We start from the raw sequence: 13,647 nt of genomic DNA, 5'->3' as shown, positions 1-13,647 counted from the left end.
AGTTTTTCATATTATTATTTTGTGCTTTACTGAAGGAGGTTGCTTTGCAAAAACTCTATTTGTTTCCTGTTTGACTGTTTTCTCATATTTGCCCCATTTAATCAAGACGTTGTACTCAATCATTAAAATGTGATTTTAAATCGTTTCCAATACATTACACACAGCAAATGGTACTGCGGCCACCAGTAGCGGTTTTAGATACGGGCGACACGGGCGGTTGCCCGGGGCGGCATCGTGGTGGGGAGCGGCATCACGGGCATCGGCCAAAAAAAAAAAAAAGCTCCCCCGACGTCAGCCAGCGCATATTGGGAATGGCGTACGCACCGATCGGTTTTCTATCGCCCATTTGCGGGGAGTAACGGCGCCCTTCGTTTGCGAGGTGCGCCTGCTGCTTGCGGCGCAGGGAGGAGAGGGCGGGGCGGCGGGGGATTCTCTGACCGGCTGGAGCAGCACCTAACCATCTCGCAAAATAAAACAAAATAAAAACAAAACAACAAACACGAAAACACCAGACATTATGATACAGACTTATAATTGGCACCGATGTTTTTTCGAAATTCTATAGTGAGCGCGAGAGCACTCGGTGCACCTGCTTGCTGCCGAAGTCAAAGTAAACTTTATTATCATCTCCGCTACATACAGTCCAGTATATAGAGAGACGAGACGACGAGGCTCCAGTTACAGCAGTGCAAGTAAACAAACAATATATATAAGAAGAGTAAGAAAATAAATATACACTTTAGGACTAGGGGTAAAGGGATCAATAACAATTTAATATTTACAGTTTGATGATTTAAAGTCTCACACACAACCCGTCGAAAGGGGGGCTGCTTCCAAATAGAGCACATTTCATTTATAATGCTGTAAATCCAAGCCCATTATGTATTTATGACTTGAATCCTGGGTTGTGTGAAATCTCAGAAATAAACCCTAGAGACGAAGTGAATCTGTGAACTAAGGTGTAGGTCTGTTAGGTTATGTTGTGGTGATCCTCGGGTTGAGAGATGGGTGTTCATACTGGAGTGCAAAATTAAAACCAATGGAAGATGGACAAGAAAAGTTCAAAGCCATCAGGTCCTCAGTTTAGAAAAAAGAGAAAAGAAGAGGAGGAGAAATGAGCAAAAGATGCAGGTAAGCAGATGTGTGATTGGATAATGGCAGGTCATCCTGAAACAATCAGAATCAGAATACTTTATTAATCCCTAAGGAAATTATGTGGGTTACAGTTGCTCCAAGAAGAAATGGTAAAAATAGTAACAGTAACAGACTAAACTCCAAACAATACAATATGTTACAGATTTTAGTATTAATTAGTCATTGTCAATTGTTGATTTGTCCTGTTCTCATTGCATGACGAATTATGATGGCTGTTTGGTATCCGTTTGCATACTATGCATACTCTCTCTCTCTTCATATGTGTGTCTGTGTACAACCGTTTTATGTTAATGTACAGTCTTTAATATGTTTTGTGTGTCTGGGGGCGCCAGAGGGCGTGTTCGCCCAGGGCGCCAACGCCAAACAGGCTAGGACCGCCACTGGCGGCCACATTTAAACACTGTTAAAATGGCAAATTAAAAAGGAACTTACTTTGCCTGTAGATGGCAGCATTGGCCCTCTGTGGTGGACCACCAGTCACACTGACTGTCCACCAGGGGCACTACATGACCTTTGTTTTTCTTTACAATTAAGTATTTATAAAGTCTGATCCAAAAACATGAAAATGCAGAATTGATATTACTTGCCTACATTGAACTTTGGATTTATTTCTGAACTTACATGCAGCAAATGCAATTTCTCCCTAGACAAACTGGTGACCATCCCAGATTCAAAATGCATTTTAAACGGATTTATCTGTGGATGTTGTTGTCCTTTATGGTTTCCCTCTTTTTCCATTTTAAGAGTGATAGAATTACTATGTATATATACAGTGATACAGAAGCCCAAAGGACCCACTGACAGCAACCAGCAAACACTGTAATTGCCATACGCATGGAAATCTCTTGTGACAAGCACTGACAGCAAAGACTTGTGTCTTCAGGTAAACAGGACCGCTTGTCAACTACAGAATATAGTCAGTGATTCATAACAAATCAAGGCTGACGATATGTAGCGCTTTTGTATATTCTGCTTTGCAAATCATACTGCGTGCATCTCAGAATTTCATTTTGCTTACAAAAAAGGAGATCTGACCTAATTGCCAACTGAATAAATAACATAAGTTTATACTGGACATTCAGTTAATGATGCTGAGTAAGAACCACGGGGGTCAAAGTTATCCTGACTTGTAATTCTTATTGTAACAAATTTACTCCAAGATCCTGTACAGGCCGCTGCACTGGCTTGTTTGTGACATTGTGTAGCTAAAACAAAACAAACAAATAAATAATACACTGCTGCACTTTTTTGTCTTCAACTATGTTTCACTGTTTTAAACATTTCTTGGATCCTGGATTAGTGTACATAAACCTCACCATTTTAACAAACATGTGGCATCTTCCTTTATATTTGCTGAAATACGCTCACTGGCCACTCCATTAGATACAACTTGCTAGTACTAGGTTGGATCCTCTCAGCCTTCAGAAGTGCTTTGATTCATCGTGGCATAGATTCAACAAGGTGCTGGAAACATTCCTCAGAGATTATGGTACATATTGACTTGATAGCATCACACAGTTGCTGCAGATTTGTTCCACCACATCCCAATGGTGTTCTGTTGGACTGGTACTAAGCCCAAAAAAAGTCTGCCAAGAAAATATCCCCTACACCATTACACCACCAGCAGGCTAAATCACTGATACAAGGCAGGAAGGGATCCATGCTTTCATGTTGTTTACACCAAATTCAGACCCTATCATCCAATGGGGTGATAGGGTCACAGCTGAAATTGAGAGCAGGTAATGTTTTTTCCAATCTTCTATTGTCCAATTTTGGTGAGCCTGTGCACAGTTTCGTGTTCTTAGTTGACAGGAGTGGTGTGGTCTTCAGCTGCTGTCGCCCATCTGCTTCTGCATACCGTGGTTGTAATGAGTGTAATTTCAGTTACTGTTGCCTTCCCATCAGCTTGAAGCATTCTAGCCAGTCTCCTTTTACGTCTTGTATCCTGACAACTGCTGCTCTTTGAATGTTTTTGCTTTTTTCAGAACATTTGCTGTAAACCCTAAAGATAGTTTGTGCGAACATTTCTTTAGATCACCAGTTTCTGAAATACTCAGACTAGTCAGTCTAGCACCAATCAAAATGCAACATTGAAATTCCCTTTAATTATCTTTCTTTGTCATCTGATGTTCAGTTTGAACTTCAGCAGTTTGTCGTGACCATGTCTAAATGCCTAAATGCAATGATTTGCTATCATGTGACTTACTGTCCTAATAAAGTGGCCACTGAGTGCATTACCTCAGCAGGAACAACCTGTAAACACACTGATAATAGATCCATCCTTTAATTCAATGAACAGCTGATAAGAGGACGATTATGATTTATTTAAATATTCATATCTTTGAGTAATAAGTATCTGCTGAATCTGAAATGTGACTCAAACTGATAATGCTTTCTTTCAACTGAAACTGCTTTAAGTCATCTATGAAAGGCAATGCATTAGATTGCAAATGTATTTGGGTTTCACAAGGAAAGATGTGTTGTAGTTCAAACATCATAAAAGTTTAAAACCTAGTTTCGTAATTGGAAAAAGTAAAGAAAACCACAACTGAGTTAATTGCAAAACTAATACCACATTTACACACAAAGTTTACTGTTAAGCACCTCTTCCTTGTCATTAGTCATGCCAACAGTGGAGAACAGAAGGGTTGTGTGAAAGAACAAAGTAAGGTGCATATAAATGGCATAGTATGACAGTGCACAGTGGGTCTTTGTGTTTAATTTCTCAGAGATAGAGTGCCCTTTCATGCTCTTAAATACACTAATACACACACACACTCTCATTCACACACACTACTGACTGGACAAAGTTGTACTGGCATGGGTCTATGCAAACACATAGGCATGCATTTATGCTTGTGTTTCAGACACAGATATGCACGTGGAATCCAAACACCCAACATTTTTTTTATAACTGTTCCCTGATGTTCATAGACTTAAGCAGAAATTTGGGTAAAATGTGAATGTTCATGCAATGAAAAAGGCGTTCTCGTCTATCTGTGACCTGCAAATACAGCTCATGGCAAGAATTACACAGAAAATGTTCAAATTGAGTTTAACAAATGACCTAAAGAAAGAGTCAGTCAGCGTGTGGGAGTGAGTCGTTTAACTCTGCCCCTGTGAGTGTGCATCTGTAGCCTGCAAATTGGGCAGCTAATGATCATGCTGGCTTAAAATAGAATCAGAAATAAAACGAAGTAAATAATAATTATGCTCGTAATTATTTGAAAAATTTCCATTTGCCTCTCTGTTAAGTGGTTGCTGTTAATGATAGCCCTTAGATCTGGTGACCCAAAAGAAACCACTGGCTTTGTGCGTTGAATGATCTCTTTGCAAGATGCCATTATCACACTAACAGCAACTAAAATCAAACGAGTTCACTGAAATCATCAAAGGTTGCTCTGACTTGAAGTAGGAATCAGCCTTTTATCTTTAATTTAAAACAAAAGCTGAAATTGAAAAGTTGAACGTGGAAATGATGATTGGGATACAGAAAGGTTGTTTATGATTTTCTAGCTTTAATCATAAAAATAGCATAGACTAAAGTAGCATCCTTTGTGTCTAATGTAAACATAACTCACACTAAAGTCTGGTCAAGGCTAGGTTTTTTTTTTTTAACATTTAGTTCCCCCCCTTAGCTATACTAAAGGCTATAGATATTTTGTAAACGTCATACTATTCCCTAAAGCAAAGTGACAGATTGTTCATCTTTTGAAATACAACAGGGGTGTAGTCGCAGCTGGATTTTCTTCTGATAAAAAATAAAATAAACACATTTTTACCTCCCAAAAATATTGGCATCATTTAGAATAAATCCCAAACTAGATCATCTTTACATGTGCATGATGAGAAAAACCAGAGCCAGTTACTAAGGAGGGGTCACCCAGCTGTCTGGAGTGGGGCCATTTCAGTCATCTACAGCGAGGAAGTGCTGCTGCCACCAGGCTGTGAAATCACCGATCTGATGATGGGAGTCGCCCCCTTGACAATGCAGGGAACAGTGACGGTGGACATTGGAGAATGAGTCTGGTGAAATATGGGCCTGTCATAAAGCAGAAAGGCTGAGCAGAGCGGTGCAGGGCCGTCGCTCTCCGTGGCTGACTTCATCATTGACACTCCCTGTGGAGCCAGTAGATGGGTGGGTTTTTTTGCTGGGAGATTGGGGGGACCTGATTGAGGCTGGAAGCCTATCATCCCTATGCAACATCTCCCTATTTGTTCCAAATGCTTAGGACCTTAAACCCAAATATCAAAACTTCAATTTCTGCCTTTCAAGGAAAAAAAACATAATGAAAATTTATTGCCCTGTTGTTGTAACCATGAAGTCTCCCAGGGATGCTGAAACTGTCCATTTGCATACCCCTTAAAATTGATGAGTGAGGAAATTGAGGGAACTAAGTTGTAAGAAAGACTGCTTATGTTTGCAGCAGACACAAAGACAAGCCAGATGTTTCATTGATGATGCAGGCAGTATTTAAACTGTCAGCCAGTACACTCGAGTGTGTCTTGTGCCTATGACACAAGCTTCTTCATTGTCTCATATAATGCCCAACGCTTTCAATGTGGTGTATTAACACAAGAAGTGAAATGTTTGTTAACTCAGATATATATGGTGGAGTCAGCTCTGTGTGCAGGATGAGCTATTATCAAAACAAATGAGCCAGCAACTGCAGCTGCATGTAAATCAGAGCAGTTTTTCCCTTACTATTCAAAAGTGTTGAGCCATTCACTATCTCCCAGCCAGTGGTTTCTCACCTGCCTCTTTTCCTGCTTTACAAAGCCAGCCTTTCCTCGTACCTTTCCCATCCAGCAATGTGTTTATCCCTACGGAAATGAAGATTTCTTCACATCTTTATTCATTTAATTAGGTTGCAAAGCAGGACTAGAGCCAGAAGATGAATTACCTGTGGCCTTGATATTTTGCCACAGAATCTCTACACAGTAGGCTCTGCAGAAATTAGACCTCAAGTCTGGAGGTGGGCTTTTTGGCAATGTCGACTCACAGACTAGCCTCTATTCTCTGTTTTCACTAAATTCAATTAACCCTGCATAAGCCAGCTGTATTGAAGAATGGAGGTCTAAAGTCATGCATTTTACCTATGTATCATTTTAAGGCAGCTGGTCAAATTAGGGTGGAGTAATCTGACTTGTTCAAGATTGGAATGTAGTGTGTAGGGCCAAGAAAGTGATTTAATAATCGTCTACAAACTGTATATTTATGTTATGCGTTGCATTCCATCGAAACTTAAACCCCCGAACATTCAGCATCCAGATTGTGATGGCCAACCACACTAAAACTAAAAGTCTGATTGAGCACAAATAGCAAATGTAATCTAAGCACAAAGCAGTCTGTGGTGATATGACTTTGATATGAACTGATGTGCACAATGGCTGTGGCCAAAATGGGATAGGTAGGTTAGGCAAATTAGTGAAGCTATGTTGTCATCTTGTCAACACTCAGTGTCACTGTACAGTGTCACTGTAAACCTATAATTATGCACTGCATGAGCAAGATAAATGTCAGCTCAACTACACTATCTGGTTAAGAGGGAAGGAAAAGTGGAAAAAGAGGATGGAAGACTAAACAAGCAATGTGGGGTAAATGAGGAAAAATGTAACAGCAGTTTTCAGCTTTTCACCTCTACCACTTCCTGTTTGATTATATTGCGATCACCACTTAACAAAGATGCCAATGGCTGTTGGAAAAAGATAAAATAGTCTCCGTAGGAGATGGTCAGAAATATTTCATCACAACCTCTACAATCTGGCAGTATTCATCACAGATTGACTCCTCTTGATGCAGTCAGTACAAATGTAATGTCCCACTTATACTCTTGCTTTACTGTTTATACCGCAAATTGAACCAATGTACACTAACGATATAAAGCCCTCATTTTGGTTTTTTTGGGGTTTTTTTTTGCCTGTCCCGTTTGGCTCTTTTGCCATCAGAATTATTGTCTAAAGGCAAAGAAAGATGCCCAACGGATTTACTTTACCAAATTGACCATCCCAGCCTTGCCGTAATGGTCCATTTGATTCACCTTTTATTGTTTATTTTATTTTCACTTACTGAATACGGGACAGACTTGACTGGGGGAAAGAAGGGGAGAAAGAAAGAGGGAAAGAGAAACAGCTGAGAAGAGGGACGGGGGAGAAGGGCAAAAGACAAAAACCAACAGAACGGGCAGAAAAAAAAAGAGAAAAAAAAATGCATATATCAATCACCTGCTGAGAAAGAAAAAAGAAAACAAGCAGAAGAGAACAAGAGTAATAGAATAAACAACATCACAATGATATATGGGAATATGACAGTAAATACTAAATATTAAACATTATTGTGCAGCACATAAGATCAACAGAACACAGTGTGCTTTGAGGTAGGAGCCAAAAAGGGTGTAGTTTGTGGGTGTGATCACCCGTGTGTACACCTGTGAGCATGGACGCGCTTGTTTTTTTTTTTTGTTTGTTTTTTAAAAGGTTCCTTCATGTAATGATCTGCTAGAGGGTGTGTGTGTGTGTGGGGGGGGGGGGGGGGGGGGGGGCACAGCCCGTCCTCCAGGGCATGAAGCAGGTATGGAGGAGATCAAAACTCCAGACATCCAGAGGCCCTCAGAACACAAGAGACCAAGGAAGACCAACAGAGGGGCAGCCGCGCCACTGTCCCAGAAAGAGCTGAGGAGAGTCCCAGATGAGGGCTCACTCAGCAGCCGCGGAGCAGAAGCCAGGGGGAGTTGCAGTGACGCGCCCGTGAGCTCCGCCGGCAGCCAGCCGTGCCTGAGTGACCGAGCCCCAGGCCGAGAGGCCGGGGGCACCCCACCTCCGAAGTGGCCCGAGCGAGCCCCAGGCTCCAGGCCCCGATAAGCGGCCGCCAAGGAGTGAGCCGGTGTGTACCTGGACGCCCATCCCCAGACACAAAGAACCACCAACGCACCGATGTCTGAGGGAGTCCGCCACTGGCAGGGGAAGTGGTGGTAGGGGGAGATAGGCCTCCAAACCTTGGAGGGCCTGAGATGTCCCCAGAGAGGTGGCGCCTGACACCCAACCTGACATATAGACACAGACATACAGGCACACACAGACACAAACATCCATTCCCACCCTCATGCTCTCATATGCACTTACTCCACACTCAACCAACGTGGAGACAGACATAAAGAGACGCTGTACACACGATCACACTCCCCAAGCGTACTCTACGAACCGGGTCTAGGTACCCTTGCCCCTGGAGGGGGGAACTGCACCCAGACCCAGGTGGTGTTACCCTTTTCCCTGCGGTGGGGGGAGGCAGACCGCCCCGACTCCGCAGCAGCAGGGAGGCCCCACACTCCAGACCGCAGTCGGACGGCCAACTCCTCCTCCTAGCCCCCCCGCTCCAGCAGGTCGCAGAGAATGGGGGTGAGAGAAGACTCCAAACCTCCCTCCACCCGCTCATTGTAGTGTTGATGCATGTGTGTTCTAAGGTGCATTTAAAACCCAGGAGGGCATGGAGCTACCTGCCAGAGAGCAGCAGGTAAGCCCTCATTTTGTAACGATCGACAGCTTCAAAATCCTGGAAAAGGTGTTTCCGAGTGCTTTTAATCTTACGTCCATGAATTCTAGTTCTGCAGGGGTTTTGTGTATTCAATGACGTCTGCTACTATGCTGGAAGATCTAATCAGTTCTGCTTCACTTCACTCGATCTGTTTCCTCAATTAGGTTGCAAGCTTGCAGCTGCTTTACATAGGTTTTCTGGTAAAGTAAATGTGGCTTGTTGTAAGGGGAAATATTTGTTTGGGGGGGAGGGTGTTAGCGCGCTCTCTCTAGATCTTCTGCTTAGTGACTATCAGACATAACATTTTGCTGCTCAAAGCAGAGTATTTACATATATAATGGATTTGCTCTCATCGTGTTGCAGCTTGATCTGTGTGAGTTCTACAGAATTGCTCCCATTTTTCAGGATACCATCTTGCCACCTGATCTTTTAATCAGGTGCTAGCATGCTTGCAGAATTCATGCAGTGAACAAGAATATATAAACAGCATCCAGCAGAAGGTAAACGATGCCTGTTACATTAGATAATGTGTTATTAATGAAGCGCTTTTAAAATCTTTTATGCTGTTTGAATTTCCATTGGAAGGAGACTCTAGAGCAGAATATTTAATGCCACACACGCTATCTTACCATAGGCACCTTGGAGAAGAGCAAAATACTTCTCATCCCGTCTGGTGATAAGTATGATCTGATTTCACAATCACTGTATAATCTAACAGGCCTATCTGACCATTTTACCAACACCTCCTCCTGCTACATGGTGCTAATTGGGCCAATTTGTCCCTCCACTCGTCTCCTGTTCTAGTTTCTTATAGCCCTGTGTGCCTTGGCACTTTGTGCACTGTGTACCTTCTATATCTCAGCGATACCATGTGTGTCAGCTGGGTTTTCTCTGATACACTCCTTGGGGTATTTTTATGTGCTCCACTCAAAATCTCACGCTGTTCACTTGGGTAACATCCTGTAGCATAGTTCTGATAATCGTAATTGCATATTTGTTTCTTGCAAGAAAAGGTCCTAAATCATTCATGTGAATGCAACTTAACAACTTTGACAGCCACTACAAATGCTGCTATAGGAAATGTGCTGCAATATATTCCTCTCATTAACAATAACACACGAAAAACATGAAACCAGCACTGTAAAAGAGCCTCATGGTGGATATTTTGTATTACTGCCTATACCCCACTGAGGAATATATGACTTCATCTAAGCTTCTAGAATTGCAGCTGCATTAAAATATGTAAATGCAAACACAGAGGAATACTTATGGAAAAACAGATATGCAACAGAAAGAGTTCTCAACAGAAAAAACAAATTCCAGTCTTTCTGGAAAGACCTCTAACAATATAATGCATCATTTGGCTTCTCTTGCTCATTAGAAGTTATTCATAAGTTTTTCTCCAACAAAAATACACAAAACACTAACATAAACACAGTTAAAGTTGAGGTCATGCCACCACATACTGCAATATTTTCACAAAAAAGCGTAGAGCTAACATGAGGTGCCTTTGTGTGAACAGCCTGAATAAACAGCCGTACAAGGAGGAAGTCCCATCACAGAGGTCAGGGTTTTGTTAGGACAAACCCAATAAGAGTGTGAGAAGTGCGTGTCAAAACAACAGGATAATGGATTCTAATTCCTCTGTGAGACAGGAAATCCGTCTACAAGGGACATCTGTGTTTTCCAAATACCGTATTTCACAAGTGAAACTCACCACACGGAGTTATCAGCTTATTACTTTAACTGCACACTGACATGTAATCTGAGACTGTAACACTATAATATTACCTTTGCAAAGATTGTCATAACTGTTATTCTGTTTCTTGTCACAAAAGAACTAATTCAGTTTTATTTTAAACCTTTGGTAAGGGGAAAAAGATTTTATCCCACTGTCCATTAATGTTTGTAGCATTGAATAGCAACACATGCCCTTTCTCAGTGAATAAAGTCTATCCATTTCTCATCAAGGTAGATTTTCAAATATACTTTTTTTTAAGCACAAAAGCGATTTTAAATTCATGCTGGCTTAGAAATTAGGTTATATCACAGCATTATTGTTATGTTCCACCTACAGTATTTATTCTTTTCAGGAAAAAGACTTTGTTCTCTTTTGTGATTTTGCAGATGCTTTAGAGTCCTCTCCTGTCCTTACAATGCGTATCCTCATTTATTTATTTTTTGATCTAGCCTATTTTTTAAAAACTATTTTTTGATTTTTTTTTCTGTCACAGCAGTGTGATACACCTAGTAATCATCATTAGTCTATATTACCGTCCGTTCTGTCCAAGTCATTGTTACTATATTTGCTACATCACATGTTAATCTGAGTTGAAGAATTAGAGACAAAAAAAATAGGTTAAAAACTGTTAAAATTGAAAGTTTAGTAGAGATCTAAATTATGTATTTGTCAGATGATTTGAGAGAAGAGTAAAGGAAGCCATCTATGTCCAATGTAAATAACCCTCATCGAACAAAGGTGCTGGCCTACAACAATAACTCAGCCACCTATAAGACAATCTTCAGATCCCTTCCCATGTGGTCTTAATAACTCACAGGATGGGAGGGTGGAGCAATGTCTCACAAAGGATTCACACATTGGCTCCTGACTGTAGTGACTCTTTCCTTACTTCCCACCTTGGCTCATGTGACCCTTAATGACTAGACTGCAACAAGGTAGGCCAACAACTCTCAAAGGGGTTAAATACCTGCTACTCTCTGATGAGAGGTGAAAAAAAGAAAAACGAAACTGAAGTCCAGTTGCCTTCATTTCAGGCACTTAAGAATACCATGACCAAGATAAGTGAGAACAGTAAAAGGATGGTGGTTCAGTGTTAAATAATGCCATCTCACACTATAAATTGGGTGTGTTAAAAGATGTTGGTTGTCTGAGGAGGAAGAAATGATGTATCACGTTTAACCATATTTAGACATGAAAGGACACCTTCGGGACTTCTTCAGTCTCAGCTGACTGCAGCTTTCCCCAACCTTATAAACAGTACATTTAGATAATGACTGAAACCAGCCCACTGAAGGAACAATTGGCTGGGAGGTCAGTTCCTTAATCTTAATTACGCAAATTCTCATGACCATTGATCAACAACCACTGTCCAAAACCCACTGATCAAAGCCCACTGATCAATGGCCATGAGTACCATTCACAGAGAGTTGGGGAATGGCTGCAATCACAGCATTGTAAGATGGCAAAAGATGAACCCTTAGGCCCCCTCCTCGATTCAGAGATGGTCTTTCCCTTTTCACGTAAATGGCCTCCTTGACTCCGCGCTCAAACCAGCGTTCCTCCCTGTACAGGATGTGTACATCCTCATCATTGAAAGAGTGTCCACTGGCCTGTAGGTGTAAATAGACTGCAGAGTCCTGGCCTGACGAGGTAGCTCTTCTGCGTTGTGCCATCCGCTTCGCCAAAGGTTGTTTGGTTTCCCCGATGTATAAATCCTGGCAGTCCTCCTGGCACTTGACAGTGTACACTATGTTACTCTGTTTGTGTCGGGGGACCCAATCCTTGGGGTGGACCAATTTTTGGCACAGCGTGTTTTGGGGTTTAAAAGCCACAGAGACCTGGTGTTTAGAAAAAATGCGTCTCAACTGCTCCGATACTCCTGACACATACGGGATCACTACAGGTTTTCGCTTGGGCAGCAGTTGTCCTTCTCTCCTGGATCGGCTGGAGCTTTCTTTAGGTGCCTTTCCAGCTTTGACAAATGTCCAGATGGGATAACCACATTTACTCAGGGCCTTCTTGATGTGCTGTTCTTCTGCTTCCCTGGCCGCTGTGTCAGTGGGGATAATGTTCGCTCTGAGTTGTAGCATCCTGATGACTCCCAGTTTATGCTCCAGTGGATGATGAGAGTCAGGCCTTAAATACTGATCCGTATGCGTAGGTTTACGGTACACGTCAGCTTTTAGATGTCCCCCATTACTGATGGAAATCTCACAGTCTAAGAAGGCTACCTGCCACTTTTCATATCCTCCCTGGTGAATTTGATGTGTTGGTCCACCGAGTTAATGTGATCCGTGAAATGTGGTACATCCTGAGATTTGATTTTCACCCAGGTGTCATCCACATATCTGAATCAATGGCTTGGTGGTGTTCCAGGGTAGGATAGCAAAGCTCTCTTTTCCAGTTCTTCCATGTACAAATTGGCCAAGATGGGTGAAATTGGGGAGCCCATGGCACACCCATGTTTCTGCCTGTAGAACTGAGCCTTGTATGTGAAGTAGGTGGAATGAAGACACAGTTCCAAAAGCAAACACACTTGTGAAAACTCTTTGTGATCCCGTATGTGTCAGGAGTATTGGAAGAGCTGAGACACTTTTTCTCTGAACTCTGCAACTCCCTGGCTTGCAAACCCCAAAACACGCTGTCCCAAAAATTGGTCCACCCCAAGAATCCGGTCCCCCGACACAAACAGAGGAATATAGTGTTAAGTGCAAAGAGAATTCCCATGATTTATAGACTCTGGCTAAGTCGATGGCACAACACAGAAGAGCTTACTCGTCAGACCAGGACTCCGCAGTCTATTTACACTTACAGGCCAATGGCCACACTTTTAATGATGAGGATGCACACATCTTGGACAATCACACCATCTTACATCTCGCTGTGATTGCAGCCATTCCCCAACTCTCTGTGAATGTTACTCATGACCATTGATCAATTGTCATTGATCAGTGTTTGTTGATCAATTTGCATATTATTGATCAAGAAACTGACTTCACAGTCCGTTGTTCGTCAGTGTACTAGTTTTAGTCATTATGCAAATATACTGTTTATAAGTTTGGGGAAACTGGATTCAGCTGAGACTGAAGAAGTCATTTGGATAAGTGATGAAACATTTCTTCCGCTCAAAACACTACGAGCCGACAGTTTGTTTTTTGATTACGTGACTGATTCATTTGGTGTCACCATGCAGCTGCATTCATTATTTGTTTTTTGTCAG

The sequence above is a fragment of the Rhamphochromis longiceps genome, linkage group LG1, assembly GCF_057381845.1.
Source record: "Rhamphochromis longiceps isolate RC_006_pf linkage group LG1, R_longiceps_female_GT1.1, whole genome shotgun sequence".
NCBI classification, from domain to species: Eukaryota; Metazoa; Chordata; class Actinopteri; order Cichliformes; family Cichlidae; genus Rhamphochromis; species Rhamphochromis longiceps.
The sequence above is the reverse complement of the archived record's forward strand: the minus strand, read 5'-3'. Positions refer to the sequence as shown.